The following is a 22262-nucleotide window of genomic DNA, read 5'->3' as shown; positions in this document are numbered from 1 at the left end:
CAGACTGACATGGAAAGGCTTTTGTCTTTCAAGATTCAATGACTTCCAAACAAAACACATGCATTTGCAATTTTTGCTGACTCTCATGGAAAGTATGAGAGATGTGTTTTTATGCACACGATTCTCTGACTGTGTCACCAGTCGGCATAAGACTGGCTTAAATGGTGGGCTGGAGTGCTGTATATTAAGAAGTGTGAATATAAGCCTTTTAGCATAATCCTTTCCTGCAAAGCCTCATCAGCATGACCCCTAGAACAAAGCCGAGTAGGACTCACAGCAATACCACAGTGTTAACAGAAAAAAAGTAGACTTTGGACAATTCTTTGCAAGTAGTTCTGCCACAGAGAGGACTTTCATTGAGGCTGGCTGTTTAAGAGTAAGCAGTTTCTTTAAAATGTAAAATTATAAATTATAGCTAATACTGAATACATATCAGAGTGTTCTCAGCATATTTCAAAAACATATTCATTGAAAAATGAATTCTTCGAACTTCCATCTTAGTCTTTGTTGTTGTGCTCCTGCAGTCCCAAACTCCTGTTTATCCTGCAGAACAGTACCGCCAGCCACGTCAATGATATCACTTGCCATGGGGGTTGAGATGTGTGGGTGGTCTGTTCCTCGCCTGTCTCCGTTGTCTGCCCCTCTTCCCCGTCTTTTCCTTTCTTCCGCTCTGTTCTTAAATCAGGAGGAGGAAGCTTGAAAAGGTGAACCGTGTCTCTCTTGCTCGCTCAAGCAGCCACCATGAGGTGCTTTCCACTTCACAACAGCATTCCACATCAATTATTCAGAGGCACTGAAATAAAGCGGTTTGCCTCTTCTATCTCTTAAAGAGGAAAGAGAGAATTGCAAATGAAAGGGCACAGAAGTGGTGACGATTCCGATGCTTGTGCAATTAAAAACATCACTTTTAAAGAATTCAAAGGACATGAAAAAGTCAATGCCTCGGAAAGCGTAGTCGCCTGCCTTATCTTAGAAGATCAGATGCAAGTATCAGATTATTCCTATTGATGTTGTGCTTTGTCTTGGACTTAATAATTTATTTTCTCCCTGTCAGTGCATTAGCTGGGGGTTAAGCCACTACCAAGGGCATGTGCTTTTATAAAAGTAAAACTAAAATGCTCATAAATTAGTTTGGCAGGAACTGGTGACAGAATGACCGATTTGTTCGATGTGGACTGTAAATCACTTGCAATTTAATGGAGCAACTTTAAAACCTCAAATTGTGTTAACAACAGAGCTGGTTTAAAAAGTTGTGGAAGTTCTAAGATTTTATGAAGAAAGCTGTCTTTACTTGACAGGGAGCAGAAAGAGTGTGATGAAAGACAACTGAGGTGAACTACTGTAATATGATTCAATGTTTTCTTACTGAAATTTTTGCTTCAATCAATCTCTGTAAGTCTGTATACATCTGAAAAGCTCTCAGTTAGTCTTGCAACCGAGATGGTGCACAAAATGAGAAGTCAAACAAAATTGCCACAAGCAAAACATTAACCACTGTTAGAAGAAATTCATATCATTAAGTTTATTGTTACAGTAGCACCTGTTACTGGCTGGGTTATGTTGGGCACTGTATGAGCATTTTGTCCTCAAAGTTGATGAGTTGAAAGCTGGGAAATTGGATGAGTGTTAGGATGTGACTGTGAGTGACTTTGATAAGGCCAAATTGGGATGGCTAGATGACTGTGTCACAGCATCTCCAAAACTGCAGCTCATGTGGGGTGTTCCCAATCTGTAGTGGTCAGTACCTACCAAAAATGATCCAAGGAAGGAACACAGGTAAACTAGCCTTTAGGTCATTAGCAGCCAATGTGTACTGATGTGCTTGGGGAGCAAATGCTGGCTTGTATGATCTGATCCAAGAGACGAGCTACTATAGCTCATTTTGCCAAAAAAGAAAATGCTGCTTCTTATAGAAAAGTGTTAACGCACAGAGCAACACTGTTTGTTTTGTTTGGGGCTGCAGAGCCGCATAACAGTCAGGGTGCCAGAATGCTGACCACTTTCCACTAGTGAACCACCTACAATGGACAAATAAGCATCAGAACGGAACCACTAAGCAATAGAAGAAGGTGACCTGGTGGCGAAACAAAACAGTGTTGACTTGCTCTCCAAATTCCCCAGATCTCAGGTATCCATGGGATGTGCTGGACAAACAAGTCTGATCCACAGGGGTCTGACCTCGCCACTTACAGGGCTTAAAGGATGTGCTGCTACCGTTTTGGTGCCAGATACTACAGCACACCTATAGAGGTCTAGTGGAGTCCATGTCTCGTCAAGCCAGAGCTGTTTTTAACAAGTTGGGGGCCTATACAGTATATGGGTAGTGGTCATCATTTAAAGGCTAATCCTTAAGTAGTTCTAACTTCTTAATATCACATGGAATTTTTCTGAATATAGGCAGACATCATTAGTAAAGGCTGACATATTCCTTTCATGGAACTACATGAAAACAGTGTTTACTTTATATACTATCTTTGCGAGTACGTGTCAGTGCGCTGTTTTCAAAGCTTTACTGCATTGCTGTCAATTATTTTCACATAAAAGACATACCCCCAACTGCCTTTTCCCTTCCTACATAAAAAAAGATATGTTGATCTTTTATCTTTTAACCGAAACATACCTGTTTTTTAGTTTCCCCGAAGTAAGCAGTAGTCATCTGTGCAACCAGATGTTGTTCTTTATTATACATCTTTAATCCCAAGATAAAAGTTGCAGAAAAACAAAAGCTGTGTGCTTTTCTTTCTTCCGTTCTTTTTTATGGAAATGGCTTGTAGTCCACTCAGACTGGTTCACCTCTTTTAGCAGGATTTTCCTCAGGCTTGGGCAGCTAGGAAACATGGCTACAACGTTTCAGGAACATCTGCTCAGACTGCTTTGCTGGAATATTGTGAAATTCCCAAACACAAGCACATGCTATGTTTCATGAGCTGACAACAAGTCCATCATAAAACATTAAACGCAGCATGCATATCTAGCTGGGGTATCTGCATAGAAATATACTGTATACCTGTACAGTACAGATATAGTATTCACATCGAAATATACAGCAGATCACTGAAGAATAACTTTCTAAACGTATTAATATATCTCATTTAAAGGGTATTAAACATGATCCATCAATTCTAGTTGAAAAACTTGGCACTGCAAGTCCCCCTAAGTTAAACCCTTTTTGTAGGCGTTTTTAACTCCTTATGAAACAGACTGTTTAAGTTAATACTGATGACTAATTATGACCTACAAAAGCAAACAAGACATTCAGGGAGAACAATCATATATAATTCATCGACAATTAATATACTTATCTTTAATTTCTCTCCTCATAGCTGATAAAGCGATTAACCAGGTACAGACTAATCAACCTTTAATTACATTTCCATACAAAGCTTTTACAGTTAAGAGATGCATTTGATGATTAAAGACAAGATGCAGATATCTCTCCAGAAGAAAGAAGTAAAGAAATACAAATTTTGCAGGAGAATGAATCAGCCAAGATCATAGACTGTAAAAAACATTGATAAAGTCTCAGAGCCGTCAACCATTGGTGTCTGAAGTGGAGTTATAAAGCCCAAATATGGTGTTCGCCATATTTGGGCTTCATAAAGCTAACATTACTTTCGATTAATGTGGAAACTGGCAAAGAGTGAAGCTGATGTAGCTCGTAAGCCTCTTGGCAAACAGCTACATCATGCCAGTCTATCAGCCAAACACCCACGCCCCTAACTGTGTAGATTCAGGCATAATTATTTGCTTGAAATAATCAAAATGATCAAAATGTATGAGTTATAAAGAGAAAATCACCCCCCAGTCTAGTGTGTACAAATGAAGAAATCAGCAATACTACTATAAACTTTAACCATCTTTGTACCAGGCTGTAAACATGTTTAATTCTGCTATAAAAGGGGCTTTTTAAGATGTGTGTTTATGGCTTTTTGAGCCTGCCCCAAAGTGGACAACTGAGAAACTGCATATTTTTGCACTTCCGCATTGGCGTCATTTTTCACATCTCAGATTGCTGCTAGGCCAAGATACATTACCAAAAGCTTTGTCTACAGGGCTCACACAAATTATAACAGATTTGAAGTTGTAGCTTTTAAATAGGGTTTAAACTTTTGAAATGGGGTTTATGAGGCTGGAAAAGGAACTTACCTGTAAACACAGTTATATGCTGCTATTGTTGGAGTGTGTAGCTAGATGTTCTCAGGCACTTGAAAAGAGTCCAACTTGAAAAAGAAAAGACAAAATCAGGATCAGTAAAGGTGTAGGCAGTATTTGGAATATTTCCACTACTTCATGTTGCTGTTGGAAAGTCCTTCCCTTTGGCACCACATTTTCCTAACACTTTAACTTCTGTGACTTTGCATGTTGCACACTGTATTTTTCTTCAGTTTAGCTTTTCTGTTCCATGGTTTAATGAAATAAACATCATGCATATGAGAAAATATAAATACATAATAACAACAGGATGAAGTTCAAGTTATGATCATGGTGAAAACAAGAGGATACTTCTAATGAAAATAATTTACAGGGAAACAACTTGTGCAAAAGCAGCAGGCTAACAACATCTGTGGTTGCTTGTTGAGTCCTGAGGAAATGCTACATTCAAATTCCTGCTAGTTTTATGTGACTACCAACCCTAGCTATAACCTTGTATGCCTCGTGGCTGCTCTATGTTTTGATGCAGAACCCATCAACAGCAGTACATTGCAAGCTTCCTTCAGTACTCCTTCCCATAACAGGTTATTCCATTTTCAAAACACCTTAACCCTTTACTTACAGCACCTCCTTTGAGATCCATGCTACCTCGTAACCAGATGGGAAACAGTTAGAAAAAATAATTTATTCATCATCAATACCAGACCAAAATTGAAAAAAAATGTGTTCAAATGATAGATTGGTCCGTTGTTAGTAAAAGACTCTGGGATAGTGATGTTAGGCTCATGCAGGAGCAAAAAGTTTAACAGTTGGTTGCTTTTATTTTAAACTTAGGAGTGCTTTAAAATGAGGCATAGCCAAAATAATAATTGGAGGAGTTTGGGGGAATAACTTAATGTCATCCTGATTGACTGTTGCTTGGGTACATTAACATTTTATTTTTGCAACAGTTCTAGTAGAACACTTTGCTTTGTCCTTTTCCCTAATGAGCTAGAGTCTGTCTTAGCTTATTACAATTTTTTTTTCATCTTTATTTGTCACAAACAAACTCAAAATGTGATCACAAAATGTTGAAAGACAAAAGTATTTTCATAGACAAAGCATCAAACCATCAACATAAAAGAAGCACACTTGATGCATTTGAGAGGGGGCAGAAGGAAGAGCAAAATGTATTTCAATGCAGAGCTATAACATAAATACTGCACATAAAAACCAACACACAATACAAGAAACAGAACAAATTCTGTTCACCCGTATTCTTTACAATTTACTTTTCTAGCTCATCTTTTTTATATCCATCCATCAATAAATGTTTGTAACTGCATTACATTTATTTATAGTATTGCCCTTTTGTATTGCGACATGAAGGCAATTACATAGGGTTGCCCTACAAACTGAGACACATGCTTTTGAAAACCATATGCACAGTAGCTAGTTTTGAATTAAATTGCCCCTTTAAATCATAACCCCGCCCCCTCCTCTTCAGAATATTGTCAGTTAATACATGATTTAATACCGTACAAATAACTTGGGCAGTTTTAGATTACATATGTCAATACGTTTTAACATAATTACTTTTTTTTAAATGGTACACCCTTGTTATGCAGCATGATTTATTATCTTGTAGGTATTTTTTTTAATGTGCATATTTTTTGTAGGTTGCTTTTGTCAGTGTTTCCCTTCAACACAACATCAACGCAATAGGACACAGATGGTAAAATAAGAGCACAGTATATATAATGTTGTTTTAATTAAAGATCAATCTGGTTTTACTGAGAATTCAGATACTTATTAATTTGTGGTTTCCAGCAGTGCTGGTTTTGATCAGATTTAATGAAAGCTTATATATGTCAAATCAACACTTAATTTGTACATTTTCTTCCTGTCCACCTCTAAAAGCTGCTGCAAGTCATCGCCAGAACATTAAATACAGTATTTGTGTCATCCGCAAAGACAATACAGTTAAGATTATCAGAATCTTAACATTTGTATATAAAATGAACAGGTGGGGTCCCAAGACTGATCCCTGTGGGACACCACAGGTACTGTTTAAAACCATGACCTATGGTGTTTGAACAAGTTGTTTTCTTTTATCCTGAAAACATAGCTTTTCAGCCAGTCAAGAGCTAGCCCTCTGACACCACACCTATCCATCTATCATTGCCAGGGCCATGTACATGCTGTCTTTGACTTGGGAAGCCCAAGTGGGTCATGATTTTTACAAAGAGGGAATAACATCTGTGTGCACCCATACATGCATGGATATAATGTATTACCCTGTCTCTGCTTATTAGTATCAAGTATTGACTTGTAACATCAAATTATCAAGCTGATGTTATATGTCTCTTAATTATTCTAATTAAAAACATTACCAGTGCAGAGTGCAAACATATTCAAGGCACAGTTTTTCAAGATGAAAAAGAAAACTCATCTGAGGACCTGTGTTATGAAATAGAAGTACAATTTTAGTAGTATTAAGCAAAGAAGGAGAACTGCCACACTGGAATGCAGAACAAGCTACAAACACCTTGTTAAAAAACTGCCCAAATATAGGATTTTACTATGAGTAGTAAAATCTACTCTGACAAGTGAAATAGCCAATCACAGATTCAGATTTTGGGCTGGCCCTTGGGACACATCCCTGATCATACTAATTATTGATTAAGGATACATCAGCAGGATGAAGGCAAGCTTTGCTTAATTAAGTTGGCCAAATTCCTGATACTATTCTGCCAGCTCTGCCACCAGACTTTTTCCCTCCTTTTCCTGGTGGTTATGTGTTTAATTCACCACATATTGGCATGACAGGATTCTAGACATGGTCGACAAATCATAAAAAATCACACAAAAAAGGTATAATAGCATTCAAAGCATTGCCCCCAAGTTTCCTGCACCAGCACCAAAAAGGTCCCAGTAGTAAGGCTAAATAATGCAGCCCAGAAGGAGTCTGGTTACCTGAAATGCCCTGCTCGGATTCAGCAAAGTTGGCCAATTGGGAGAGCTGCTGCCTACTGAGAACCCTGAGGTGTGAAGATGGATATCCTTATCCACTGATAGGGGAACAAACCTGCCACGGGCAAGCACAGCTGTGACAGCGACAAGGCACTGACTCAGCCATTGGAGGATCCAGTAGCTGCCTGAACTGTCAGTCTGTATTTAGAATTAAAGCCGTAATCGATACAGAAACCATTCACCCTGCCCCTCACGCTTTCTGCAGTTAAACGGGAGGCTTTGAAATACTTCAAAACTTCTACATATATAAATATATATATTAAGGCCCTGCTTCCTTTCCCATTAACAAATGACATTCACTGAAGCGTTGCCTCAAGGCTGGTACAATTAGTCACATAAAAGCACACTACTCAGGGCTAGATTTATCACCTGTGCTTCTCTTGAAGAAAAATAACTCACAAAAGCAGAACAAGTAATTAGGCTGCCAGATGTGATAGTGCAAAGAACAAGCAATTAGTAGTAGACTGATCAGGCGATAAGCGTAGAAAGGGAGAGGCACAACGTGACGTATCTAAATGATTGTGGATCTTAAACACAACTGGAACTATAATGCTGGGTTTAAAAAAGCTTGCAAACTGAAAGTTGGTGCCATCCAAAACAGCTTATTTCATTTGTTGAATGTCTATTTAAAGCCAGTCAGAATGTTATTGGTTCAGTTCAACAACGTGGTCTGGAAAAGCGTAAGTGGTATTGATTATCTGACAACATGTTCTGACTCCAAACTTACCATATACAGAAAGCTTGGTAAGTTACCTAACACTTCAAAATAAGACAATGTGGTTCCTCTTCAGAACTAGCTGTGCATGTGCAGGGCTGTAAGGCCAGGTGAGCAATTAAAACATGACTGGTCAGTCTAAATAATACAAAAAACACGTTTGACATATTATGAGAAAAGAATGTCCAACAATAATTAATATGCAGTTTTTGTTGTGAAACAATTGCATATTAGTAATTCAAGGCACTGTTATTACTTAATGCCCTTCTGAGGAATGTGTGGTAATAGTCAGTTTAATGGCCGTTTTCTGTCCCCCTTTTTTTTTAAATCTAGAAGCTGAACTAAGCTACAAAAAGGTAAAATATTATAAAAATAAACAACTGTGAAACTTTGTAAAATATTAATTAAAACAGAATAGTAGAGCACATAAAATATATCACATGTTGAAACGTTTTTTTATTATTGTTTTATGAGAAAATATGAAAAATAACTAACCTTTTGAATTATGTTGCTAGAAACGCATATCAAAAAAAGTTGGGACAGGGAGGACAAGTCACTGAAGTTTTAAAATATTTACTTTAATCATCTACATTACATAATATCAAATGCTCATAAAACATAATTAATATAAAAGATTCAGAAAATCTGGAGAAATCCTGAAAACCAATTATGACCCTCTGGTGGCAATGTTTGAAAAACAGACATGACTCTGTAGTGGAAATCACTGCATGAGCCATCTTAAACATATGTGTCTGCATTTGTATGTATGTCTTTCGATCTCTCTCCATCCGTACCTGTGTGTCTTGTTATGTAGCCAACATGTACTCGGTTCTAACTTCCCCAGCATAAGTCATTCCTCATTATCTAAAGGAAAAAAACAAAGTGATACATTTGAACGTCTTTGTTTTTTAGACTTTGGTCTAAACTAAATCTGCTTCATGGTGGTGCAGTGTTTGCTTGACCAATCCATCACTGACCAACACTGAAGTGGACTTTTGAGCTCCTAATACTGAGTCAATGAATCTTAGCAGCATATCAAATGATATACAACTGGACACCATCCAGAAATCATGCTTGAAGGGTATCTAGATCATAGTATTTCAAGCACAGGACCACTGACCGAGCTGCCATGTTTGACAAGTTGGGAATGTAAACAGGCTGGAACTGACATGTCTTCTCATTAGCTTTTATGCCAATCTCGGTGCAGCAGACAGTTCTCTCAAAAGCTGTGCAGGACATCGAATCAGTAACCAATTCCAGTCCTGCTCAGTCAATTTGGAATGAAAACAACATTTGTATTCTGCAGTGTGGTATTGGTCTCAACAAGCATGCAGTGTGAAATTAAAGTCCAGTAAATGGTGTCTTTTCTTGTCAAACAGTGAGAGCAAATGTGTTCACATCAACACCTCTCTGTGAGGTGTTTTTGGAGGTGGCCCACTTTTTGGGTCCGAAAACAGCTGCCTGTAGCTGGAAACCAGGGTGATGGGATAGGTGAGGATTCAAAATTAGAAAGTTATGAGCTGTGGACACAGAAACTGTTTCAAGAGACTGGGAGCAACCACTATGCAAAGTAACGCTACAAGGTCTTAACACTTTAAGTGACACCTCTCATATTACACATAATGATTTACCTTATTGTAAATGTATTGAAATATTCATCAATGCAGATTGTAAGTACCTGAAGTATAAACTGAAGCTTTTATGTCCAAAAACACTGATCCACATGTAGTTAAACATGCAAATCGGAGTTGAAGCAAAAATTACTTGCTGGTGATGATTAAAGTGAAGAACTGGAAGTTGACCGTATAGACTGTACTGTATAATATTCAGTCAGTCCTCTAATGGTCAAAACTGAATTGCAGCTGCAGAACATGGTTTTTGTTTGGTATCTGGGCTTCGAGTATCATCACTACTCACAGATTAACTGACTTAGAGAAATCGAGGACTGACAAGATAACATCTTAAACTCCATATAGTCAGAGCCTGCAGGTGGATGATGGGGAGGTGGTGGGGCTTCATGTTTGAATGCAGCACTGGTGCAGGGCAGCTGTAGCATTGGCAAGGCAGAAAGAGAGACTGTACATCTATCATGTTAAATAGAACTGGGAGGATTTGTCAAGTGATTGTGGGAATGATGCATGGCAAATTTAAAATGAGTGCAGCTCGAGTTACCTGCCTAAACTAACTCGTAGGCGTTGCTTAAAAATTAGACATAGCCACTGGGACATCATCCACTGATTAGTGGAATCATATTGAGAGCCTTAACTTTATTTTGGCCATCAACATTACATTTTTCAGAGTCAGAAGTGATCATATTTGAGCTTTTTACAACTTGCTGATAACAGAGCGATAAACAGTGGAAAACTAACTGAGGTAACTGATCAATTTCAGAGTAGGGTTATTCTTTGGTAAGCTCTTTTGACTTGTATTGTGACTGTTGACAAACATGTTCTTAAATAATTAATCTGAAATATGTTGCTTTTCTGTCGTGTTACTTCTTAAAATCAAACAATTGATGTCATTAATGCAATGCCATTCAATACCTCACATTCTCAACTCTGTTATTGTAATAAAACCACATCACTTTTGAGCTTTTAGAAAACTGTGACCCTTTAAGGCATGGGTTGAAAATATTTCTTGCCCCCCCAATAAAGAAAAGCCTCCAAGATGACTGTCAAATCATAAATGCCTGGGGAAGTATTGCTTCACCACCTAATGTTCCTGTGGTCTGCAGACTCTGAAGAGGTGTTTCTGATCTGTGTCCACTTACGGAAATGATCTCTCTGCCTCCATTACAGCATCAAACATGATCTGAAGAGTTTTAGTTTCTAAGCTGGGGCTGACATGCACACAGGATGTGCCGGCAAGCTCTGACTCAGGCTGGCACTGTATGAAAGCAGAGCTGTAAACTTTTTAATTAATCAACATCTACGGCTAATTCGGAAGTTGAAAACAAATTGATGTGACAAAGTTTATACGATTCATTTTCACACAGTAGAACTTCAATAAAGGTTGTTAGCGTGTTTTGGTAGCTTGCTAGGACACAGGAATAAAGGAAAACTAAGACAAAGTGATACTAATAGAAACACCATGAGTAATGCACAGCCAGCCATCAATCATCAATTGGGGCCAAACCTCCACTTCCCCTAATGAAAGAGGCTATAGGCGTTTACAGGTGGGTGTATATAGTAAAAGAGCTGTCATGTAACTATCTACACCCACCTGTCCACACATAAAGCCTCTCATTGGTGTTTAAAAACAACCACTCTGTACAATAATTGTACTACAGAGAAAGTTCCTGTGTTGATTAAAGTTAGTATGGATCTTGTATGAGTCATACCAAAACCCTGCAGCATAAATAATACATTTTGAAAGGTCATTATTTGAAGCAAGAGCAAGGTTGGGCAACATTCATGACATTAGATATCAAAAAAAGAGCACGGCCTATCACAACAATTATATCATAATTGTCTCTTTTTGATATCAGGTTTCCATTGCAAATCTGCCACAATGCTGTAAACAAAGAAATAAAGCAGCTATTGTGTTTTCCTTTTGTTATTGTGGCTGAACTTTGTCCTCCAAGCTTAATTCTGACTGTACTTAATGACTCCCTGAGCAACTTGACTAATTATATTTGTACAGCAGTGAATGAAGCCAGCGACCCTATAGAAGCATGTGTCAATCCATGCCCTATTATCAAAGGAAAAGGTCAATTACAGTTGCGTGTCCAAGGACTCTCTATCATAGCCTGACCTTTTAGCTTGATGTGCCAGAAAACCCACAAGAGCCTCATTCAAATGTCACATGTTTCCTGACAGTACTTTATTCCCCAGGCTTCTGAGTGTTTACCATGTCCCCTGTCTTATTGATTCAGTACATTTGACCTCCTGTGATGAGATCCTAGATTTGCTGCTCAGGCCACACACACATGCAGTAGTTGTATACACGTGAACATGTTTGAAGACAATCAGAGGTTTTGAAAGAGTTCTAATATTGTCTATTCATCTCAGGGGACATCTTAATGTTAGTCACCATCATTACTCCCTATAGGTAGTCTGTTTCAAGTATTGACCTTTTGAAGTTGGACGTAAAATAGTACACATTTACTGTAAAATGAGATGCACCTTTGATATATTTTTTGTCAACTACAATGTGATCCTATACCGGTGTGGCTAATAGTATAAAATGCAGAGAGAGCACTTTTCTCCGTCATTAAATATTAATTCTACATTTTAAGTAAACAATGGTATTATTGAGTAAATAAACCTTGTGGAGTGCTGGTTTGATTGAAAAGACTCTTCAGTTTTAAACAGCAAGCGACCATCTGAGGGGGGATGGTGTGAGTCAGCAAATTGGTTGCAGGCAGTGGGTCTGAACTATCAACGCTATAGCCTGTGCTCAACTACCGTACATGTTGCTGGCAGTGTGGTGATTACAGATGGTGCTTGAAAGAGCTTCACATCTGCATAGAAACTCCATGTTGCCAAAGGCAATGGGAGTCTTCACGCAAGGGACATAGTCTGAAACTTTCCCCAAATCAGACTGCGTCTTATATTGTGTCTGCGTCTTATGGAACTTGTTTTATTCAACATGAACATAATATTTTCTGAACATAATGAATACCTTTGCTAATGAAATATACATTGCAGTCAAGTCAAAAAATACAAATATGTACTGATGACTTGTTTAATCCTGGGTCTGCCAAATAAGCAATCTTTCAAGGTGCTGTCAAATCTTATTACATTACTTTTAAATAAGAGTATTAGATGCTTTTTTTCCATTGAAGTACATCTGAAAAACTGTGATCCTCTTATATTTGGGGTTGAGTAATTAAATGCCAATGCGCTACATTGTGCCACTTTTCTGTAAAGTGAATGTATCTTCCATGACTGAGACCAGATGTCACTCACCGCTACAGTGCCAGGAGGATGAAAGATGAAAAGACAGGGTTATAGAGGTAGAGTACTTGTTGGACAGCTGTACCTACAACTAATTCTAGCCATTATTAAGAAAAAAGCTATGCAGCAGAGACATTAGGCTACTGTCAAATAGCCATTATATGCTGCACCACGGTCTGTAATGTCAGAAAATGACAAGCACTTAAAGACTGTCCTACAATGGGTTTGTGATTACTTTACTGACACACAGATCAAAGGTCAGAGCTGTCATTGTCTAATGAACTGCAGGTCACTTTGTAGTCTGTTAAATACCAATACTTTTGTGCTTTATTTACAGGTGATCAGTTTTTATTTCATTCAAATATAACAATTTTATTTTAAGTCATTTTGCTGCAGGGGATATCCCATAATAACCATGGTGTTTTTTTCAGCAGCAAAGTGTTGCCAATAACAACCTGATCCCACACATCAAGTCATATCAAATCAAATCAAATCAATCAGATAGGAGGTCAAGCACATTTTACCCCTGCCCTGTTGACACTGTGGCAAAAACGTTCCATGAGCATTCTATATGGGTAAACAACATTATGATATTTTAATGGTAATTCTATCTGGAGAGCACAAAACTCACAATTTGTGGTTAATGACTATGGCTGGCTGTAACAGCAGGGGTTTTTAAAACTCAGACAAGGAGCTGAATGAAAGAGACGTCGAACAAATGTAAGAACATGGAAGAGGAGCAAACATAAAACAGATCAGAGTGTTGGCTTTGGTAGTGAGAGTGAGAAGCAAATGTCAACAGACTTCAGAAGTTATAGTGCAAAGGACCTTAAGCAGGTGCTGAGGTCATTTTATCCATCTGTTCAAAATGCCTATGGTATAACACGTGTTCCTAATCTGCCTTGAATTAAATCATGACATTTAATTTGAGTCATTTTGATCCTGTTGTTGTTTGTATGTTTTGTCTGTTTTATTCTGTTTCTATTCTGCTCCACATGATCCTCCCCACCTTGTCGGTGTTCCAATCGGCTGTACCCGCTCATTCTACATTATCTTTTACACGGTGACCGCAGCTTTATTCTAAAAAATCGTGTGTATTGCCAATACAAGGAAATTGTGGGGTCTTAAGGTCTTAAGATTCAACTCACATTATTTTCATTGTCTTATCCTTTTTTTTCTGAACTAAGTTTTTTTTCCCAGATAAACAACAGACTGGGTGCCAAACCAACTTTTGGGGATTACCGTCATCGGCCAGTCAGCATTGCTTTTTCATGTTAGTCCAATCAGCGCATTGGCTTTTGGTTCAGTTCTGCTGATTTAGGAGTAGGTTGGCGTAAATTATGATGAATGTGTCTTCTGAACCACAGCCTTTAGTTCACAGACAGCTGGTGGATGACATAATCAACCACAGGCTCTGCTTTTTTGAACCATCAAGTTCCACAATGAAAATTTGCATCTATCCTAACTTAAAACTCTGGCTGACTGAACTCCTGACCATAATGATAGAACATTGATTGATTTAAAAAAAATAACCATTACTTTGGCCAAATTGAATAAACAATCTTAGTTGCTGCCCAATATAAAAGTCAAAAAAGTTTTTTACACTTCAACCAACCACAAGAGTAAGACCGTGCCCAGACATTAATGCATGGATAAAAACAATCAAAATAGGCTATAGAACTGATATCTAAACACTGATGTTTGTTTTCATGTAATTAAGATTGCAGACAAAACACTTTTAGTGTTTGAGTTGACACTTGTAGCAAAGTATTTTACAGCGCTCCTCTGAGACTTCACTTCAGTGAAGAACACTTATTCCTCCACAGGTATTTACCCCTGAAACAAAAGCAGTGCACAGAAGTGGATACCAGAAGACTTCCTTTACTGAGAAGCTGTGAACACACACAGAGATGTATTATTTATTCTGTTACCTCCAGTAGTCCTGTGGGAGGCCTGCGGGATAACCCTCTGTTTGGAAGATATCTCCCCATACACCAACTGTATGTTGTCTTTAGACCATAATCCCTCTGATAAATCAGAACTCTTAATAACGGTTAATCATTAAGCAGACTTCAATTTGTCAACCTTTGAACCTCTACTGAGTGAGCCATTGGCTTTCATAGTACTTTGCTGCCTTACTGGGAGCTACACAGAAGTCTTTGTTTAACATGCTGTTGAAGCAGACGTCTGTTGCTTGTAAGGTTTATGAAGAGGCATTCTTCAAGAGGGAAGTCTTATTAAAGCACAAGTACAAGCTGGCTGCAGTAACATATACTTAATACATACATTATACATTACATATCAATTAGCCTTATAAAACAGGGAGTGGAGAGACTATATGCCAATCTTTTCTGTAGCTTTGAGTTTCAGCACTACAATATACGTTGCTGAAAGTAAACCCTGCAGTGTTACCCCAAGTTCTTTGGTTTATACTGGTTAAGTTCACTAGATATCTTTTGATGCAGAATGAAGAGCGACCAAGTCTGCTTTAGGCTGAATTATGCATTCAATAAAGATTCAGTGTTGGGGCGCTGGTGGCCTAGCGGTCTAAGCGCCCCACGTATAGAGGCTAAAGTCCTCGTCGCAGGGGTCACCGGTTCGATTCCCGGCCGGTCGACCATTTCCTGCATGTCTTCCCCCACTCTCTACTCCCCGTGTTTCCTGTATATCTTCAGCTTTCCTATCCAATAAAGGCAAAAAAGCCAAAAATATAATTAAAAAAAAATTAAAAAAAATAAAGATTCAGTGTTTACTTCTTTAAAGGTGTTTGAGACTCTGTCATCATGTTAGGTATTTACAAGTAAGTTACAAAGTGTAAAACCTTCAGTATCAGTACTGAAATCAAAGTAAATTATCGTTGCACACATTTAACCTTATAAAATGTGACAGGTTTCTTAACACCATTATTTAGAAAAACTAACCAGACCTTGACGTTATAGTATTATAAACAGACCTGGATTTATTTTATAATCAAAGGCTCCTGCTATGAAAGCCTTAGAGTGTGTTGCACAGTTTTCATTACTGAAATGCAAAATGGAAGGTACTCAGGTGAGGTCTGGTGAGTTGATTCTCCAATTTGAGTGACATCACAAGAGGTAGTGGCATATGTAAGTAAGAGTTTGTATCTACTGTGTCTTTCAACATATACGTTAGACATTCTCTAGTCTTGGACCATAACAATTTTAGGACCTTAAGATTGATACTGTGTCTGGATTGGTCAGAATTTCTGAAACTGTGACTGCTTTGAATGCATTTTTAGTTTTGTTTTGTCTAGGGTTCTGGCCCTTTCACCCTGGTGATGTTTCCAAAAGAAACTATCCAGGTCTGTAAGAAATGTTCTTGAATTGTTTGTTTAGGTGCTGACTCTAAGAATTTTCCAAGTTGTCTTTCTGCAGAGCTCCAATAGACCTGTAACATTGGCCAATTTTCTGATATATTTTGGACAAAGCAACAACGAAGCTGTTGGGTTTTTTGGAAGACCAGGATGTTATTTACACATTTGATATACTTTTATTATGTTTAAAGAATTCAATAACCTGGCCTGTAGTTGTCCAAAAAACAAGTTTAGTTGTGAACACATCTAATCAAAGTGTTATCTCAACTAAGTTTAGAAACTGGCTTGTAAAGGAACAAACAGTACACAGTAGTTTATCCAAACCAAATAAGATAAACACAGGATGGACATCAATAACTCCTAAATAATAGTAGACACCAACAATGGCTGATTACCTCTCAGAAACAGCAGTGCATGGTTTTCCCTACGTAACGGCTTCTGGATTTAACAGCCCTCGGCCCTTAGCCATACATTTTGCCCTTGCTAGGCAGTGATACAACACTGCCCAGTGCACTAGAGTACAAAAGTACTTCAGTGCTCAAGCACTGACTGCGTTCTTGAAATATGCAGGAGGACTCAGACTCATTTATGGATGAAGACTTTGTGTCAGTTTATTATTTGTATTTATCTATTTGCATAAGTTTATTTGCATTAGTTATCTTTGTATTTGGAGCCTGTCATGTCTTTTAATGACTAATTTGTTAGCCATAGACACCAAACTGGCTACATTTGTAGTGGTGTTTTTGCTATTTTTGTTCCTGTCTGTGTCCAGAGATCCTGCGTGTATCCATGGTAACATTGTTTACATACGAGATCAGCTGTTAGCTGCCCGTAGCATGCTGATGCTAAACAATGCTAGGCCCGATGTTCCCTGCGAGCTGGGGAGAAGGAGGCAAGGACGACGTGCTGGTATTGAGGTGCAAGCTAAGAAAAGACGACATCGACCTGTCCTTCCTCCCAACGTTACGGGGAATATAAGATCTATCTACGATAAGGTGGACGAGCTAACCCAGCACCAGAGGGAATACTGGCAGAGTAGCATCATGCTAACAGAGCTAACAAAGGACACAAACGCCACATTAAAAAGGATTAAACCTGCTGTGGGTGGACAGGATACAGGAGAGCAAGACTGAACACACTGGTGAAGCATGCCAGCTCAGTCCTGGACCCTGTGGAGGTGGTGGCTGACAGGAGGATTATGGCCAATCTGTTGTCTTTGATGAACTTTTTTTTTTTAGATATATATTCTGATAGATTAGATATAATTTGACATAGAGTGGTCTAGACCTCCTATGTTTGTAAAAGCGGCTTGAGATAATGTTTGTTGTGATCTGGCGCTATACATATAAAGATTGATTGATTGGTTGATAAGGCCCTCATTTTGGACAAGAGCTGCCACATGTATAAATGCATGCTTGCTTGCAAACTGATGCCAAAGAGGCAACACTAATTATGACCTTTATTATATATATATATTTTTTTTTTACAGAAAATAAAAACAAAGGCTAGCGAGCATTCCAGTACATAAACATTAATTAAAATGGTGACTAACTGTGATGTTAATACTTTTGGTTTTGGTCAACTTTGATCCAATGTCCATGTCCATCCAGCAAGCTTACTAAGGTGGTGACAGTGAGTGCATTCGTGTTACCATTTACTGCACGCACAGTAGGTGTGATTTTTCTTGTGTCTACATGTGTAGTGCACATATTTGCAGATCATGTGGTAACCATAGTAGCTCTTGCCAATCACAGAGTGTATGTGTGAGAATCTCCCATGTTAAGGAAGTGATGTTTTGTCTGTTTGAATGTATATCATAATTTTTTCAGTTCAATATTAAAAGATTTCTTCTGTAGTGATTTTAACATGAGAGTGAGTTTTAACTTCAGAAGAAGAAGAGGCTTTGTGAACTATTCATTCCCTGAGATGTCCAGGCAAAAGGTTTGAAGATATACCATAGAAGGCATAAAATAATTGACAGATCAGTACCTTTGGTTCAGAGAAGTATTGTTCAAAGACAACTCACCTGTTGGAAGGTAGCTCCTCAATATGTGGAGAATGGCCCTTAAAAACAGTTCAATATTTTATGTCTGTGTTACAGACATAAAACTTGCCAGTTCCCTTTTGATGCAGTGCTCCTCTAAGACAAAAAATACATCTTACTCGGATGTTGATTGATTTGAAAAATTCCATCTGATTTATCATTAAAAGAGATTAATAATTTCCACTCCATTAGTAAGCCATGGTAATTGATGAATGGCAGCATCACAAGAGATGAGAACTTTCATTCACTTTCATTAAAATCTCATTACATGTCTCTGAAATATTTCAGTCTTGGCATACAGTCCCTGTCTCTGTTTCGATATGAGCCACTTTGGCTCTTTCTGTGGGACGGTCTGCATGGTCACAATCCTTCATGGGGAGAGAAGGTGAAAGTTCAGGACTTACAACATAAATTATCATTATTGATAGATACTTTCTCCCTGAGATTCACATGAGATAACTAAGACGTTAGTTTTGAGTTATAACGAACAGGGCTGCATAATGTCAAGCATCTGATGATAGGGGTTTTTATCTGGAACTGTGAAGCTATGCAAGGCAAGTTTGTTTTTTTATTATTAAAGGAAAACTATCACATGACATCAACTACAGCAAACTGTGAACAAAAGATAGAGTTTATATACAGTCAGAACAGTTGGAATTTAAATTCAGAACTTCTAACATCAAGCATTACTTTATGTGAAATGTGAATTTGCTACATTTTCCTATACCAGTGAAACATGAAATCTCTGGCGTAAACTATTAGAGAAGAATCACTTCCTGACCACAAAACCTAATATCCCAATACTTACTGTCTTATATGTTTTTAATAGGGCTGTCAAACCAATTATTTTCTTTTAAGATTGTGATTAATCACATTATTGTCCATAATTACCTTGTGATCAATTGCTAAGTTAAGTGTACATTTTTATCTGTTAAAATTGTAAGTTAAAGGGATATTTTCTGCGTTTTTTAATACTCTATTACAGGTGTATACATCATGTTAGCTGGACTTTGAGGAATTCAACTGAGTGCTATATCAGGCAGGCTAACAAGTTTACATGTATTGTAAAATCTAGCTTTTGTCATACTGATGCAATAAATCAGTGTTTGTAACATGTGAATGTACTGACGGACATTAGATCTTGATTTGGAAAACTCAGGCTGACACCCCCCTCAAGTTTATACAACACCCTTGGAGAATTTTGCAGCATACTTCTTTTGTTTAGAAGCAAATGTCAAATTCCGCTTTAAGTTTTGGTTGTCTTTTTTTGGGTGAAATCATTCATGGATATCTCTCAACCACAGTTTGGAGAACAACTCCTCAACTGAGAAAATCAGTGGAAATGCAAGAAAGTGAATATTTAACTTCTGGTTGCAGTGACAAACTTTATTCTATCAATGAAACTACATTTTAAAATGTTCTGTCTGTTAGTTAATTGCCACAGATAACCATAATTAATACACTCCTACCTTTAGATTTAAGTTAAAGATCTCACACAAGTCTCTGTAGAGTCTCCTGATTTCTCCCAGGCTCAGTTATCTAACCTTTAGCTTCACACACTTATCCTCTTGAGGGCCACAGGGGGGCTGGGGCCAATCCCATCTGACATCAGCCACCTAGTCCAGTCAATCACAGGACAGACACCTAGAGACAGACAACCATTCATGCTCACATTCACACCTACGGACAGTTAACCCTAATGGCTGAGGACTGTGGGAGGAAGCCAGAGCACCCAGAGAGGATGTGGGCACTGGGAGACCATGCCAACTGCATAAGACAGAGCTAATGTCCGCCTGAAGGCACTGGGGAAATGTATTTGTCTGCTCTATTCAAAGCAGAGCAAAAGGCTTACTATGTGTGTAATGTTGCACTGATTCTCGCCATCTGATATTTTGATGCCAGAAGCTATCTCTTGTTGCCCTGCTGCTGGAGTTTGAAATCCACATAACTGACCTTTTTTTGCTGAACTGACTGTTAATTGGTTGAAATTCAGAAACCGTCCCAGAGTGTTCCCTGACGGGCAATTTGTGGGCAGTCAGGTTGATAGACAAGGGCACAACATGCTGGATCATTAATGAGTAGCCCCGCTGCACTTAGGGATACACACCCAAACTCTCACTCATGCATTCAAGCACTCTCTTCTCCCACTCATGGCACAGGAACACGTGCACAGACGTTCCCTTCTTTTATATATCCATCCCATCCACGCTTTGATGCTTAGAGCACGGCGGCATTGTATCCCGGCAAACCCCCCCTTCCCTCTCTCCCTCTCTCCCTCTCTCATGCCTCTAGGCACTGCTTTATTTCCCCCTAGGAGTGGTGCAACTCCCTGCCAATTCTTCCCAATCCATCAGTGAATGTTCTCCCCCCCGGGGCTCCTCGTGCTCTTGCGCAAAGTTTTTTCTTTTTTTCAAACATCTTGAGAGTGACCAAATCTTCTCACTGCAAAAGGAGCTGCTCCTACCTCTGCCTCATTCTTCACATTATGATAAGCTTGGTATGAGAGAATGATGGGACAGCTGAATGAGCAAATCATTGACAACAGTGACTTTTTTTTATAGAACTGATCAATGGGGGCTGCTAGTTGCTGACTAAAGGGCTGTTATCTTAAATACGGGTCAGAGTAAAACAAGAATGAAACATATATTTTCAAAGCTCCTGTGAGGAACTTTTGGTTTGTATTGATTTTGCAGCCCTCTATGGACAAAGTGGTACCTCTTATCTCTCTTCAAATTTTGTCCTGGGCAGGAGTAAATAGCATTTGTATCCAAATATCGTACCCTGCTTTACTTTAACAGTCACACATGTCATCAATTGCAAATCTTTGCTGTGGAAGATATATAAAAAGTTGCTTCAGCAGCGAGTATGTCCGTCACCTACCCCTGTCAGTGGTTTCAGATATCAAATATAACTATATAAAAATAGTTTACCTTTTGGATAATGGTCTAGTTTGCTCTTGTCAGTCACAAAGGGGCTTCAATATTAATTTCAGTCAGTTTCATAACTGGGTAAAAACTCCTCACAGGAGCTTTAAATAACTGTCAAAATATTTGGTCAGTATTTATATACAGTTAAGTGTCAAATGATTCACCAATTGTTCATGTGATTTAATAGAGCCTGACTGGTATATTTAAAGGCTGATATTATCAGCCAATCCTGGAATGTCATCTGTATATCAGAGTAATATTTCCCTTCCCTAATACATTAAAAAAAAAATTATACAGCACCAATGTACAACAGAAATGATCGTATGATCATTCATATAGGCTACAGTGTGGTGCAAGTCCAGATTGTGCTCTTTGTAATGCCATTTAGGGACAAAGCACTTATAATCATGAGCAGCTCTGTTTCAGTATGATTCAGAAATCTGTGCTAGGGGTAGTTTAAAGTGGTTTCATCACTATTATCATGATTCTCAAGCTGTGCCTTTCCTCATTTGCATTACTCTCAGCACTGTCTACAGCACTAACTGGTTGACAACGTGCAACATAATACAATATTCTTTATAAAGTGTGTAATTTAAGTTGATAGCTTTCTACATAACAATGCACAGTCATGTGCTTTAACATTGATACACTAACTGTTTTCATACAGCTTAGTACTTTATTTATGGCCACTGTTTGGCCATCATATCGGATAATCAAGGATTTCCCCCTCTGGTAATGGGATTGGTAATAGTCAAGCTTTACTTTGTAGAGTTTAACAAAAAATAGATTTTTCCTCTGAAATAATTTATTGCATCACTGCAGAAGTGAATGTCTCTGATCAAGTGCAAGTGGTACTGCATATTACTTAACTCACTGCACATTATTTAACGTTATGTTGTTCACGTGACACCAAAGACGAGCACTCTGCTGTTATATTAATTATCTGGTAGCTTCAATGTGAATTCATTATTTAAAAAATGAATTTAAAATAGTGAAAGGGAAAAAATTGTCTCCATAGGGAAGCTATTTCGGGTTGTTAAAACGACTTCGAGCATGCAAGCAGGCTCAGCACCACGGACAGCTCCTCTCTCTCTCTCTCTCTCTCTCTCTCTCTCTCTCTCTCTCTCTCTCTCTCTCTCTCTCTCTCTCTCTCTCTCTCTCTCTCTCTCTCTCGCTCTCC

At 38.3% G+C, this 22262-nt stretch overlaps 1 long non-coding RNA gene across 1 annotated transcript; it reads right to left on the bottom strand.

Annotated features, from left to right (window-relative positions):
• Nucleotides 1–499: 499 nt before the first annotated feature.
• On the bottom strand, nucleotides 500–7171 carry LOC117816583. The gene is made up of 3 exons (XR_004631981.1): nucleotides 7108–7171; nucleotides 4147–4220; nucleotides 500–675 (listed from the first exon to the last, which is right to left on the bottom strand). It is a non-coding gene; the product is annotated as an uncharacterized LOC117816583 (long non-coding RNA).
• Nucleotides 7172–22262: the final 15091 nt, after the last annotated feature.

The sequence above is a fragment of the Notolabrus celidotus genome, chromosome 7 (genome assembly GCF_009762535.1).
Source record: "Notolabrus celidotus isolate fNotCel1 chromosome 7, fNotCel1.pri, whole genome shotgun sequence".
NCBI lineage: Eukaryota > Metazoa > Chordata > Actinopteri > Labriformes > Labridae > Notolabrus > Notolabrus celidotus.
Note: the sequence above shows the minus strand (reverse complement) of the source record. Positions and strands in the feature narration are given on the sequence as shown.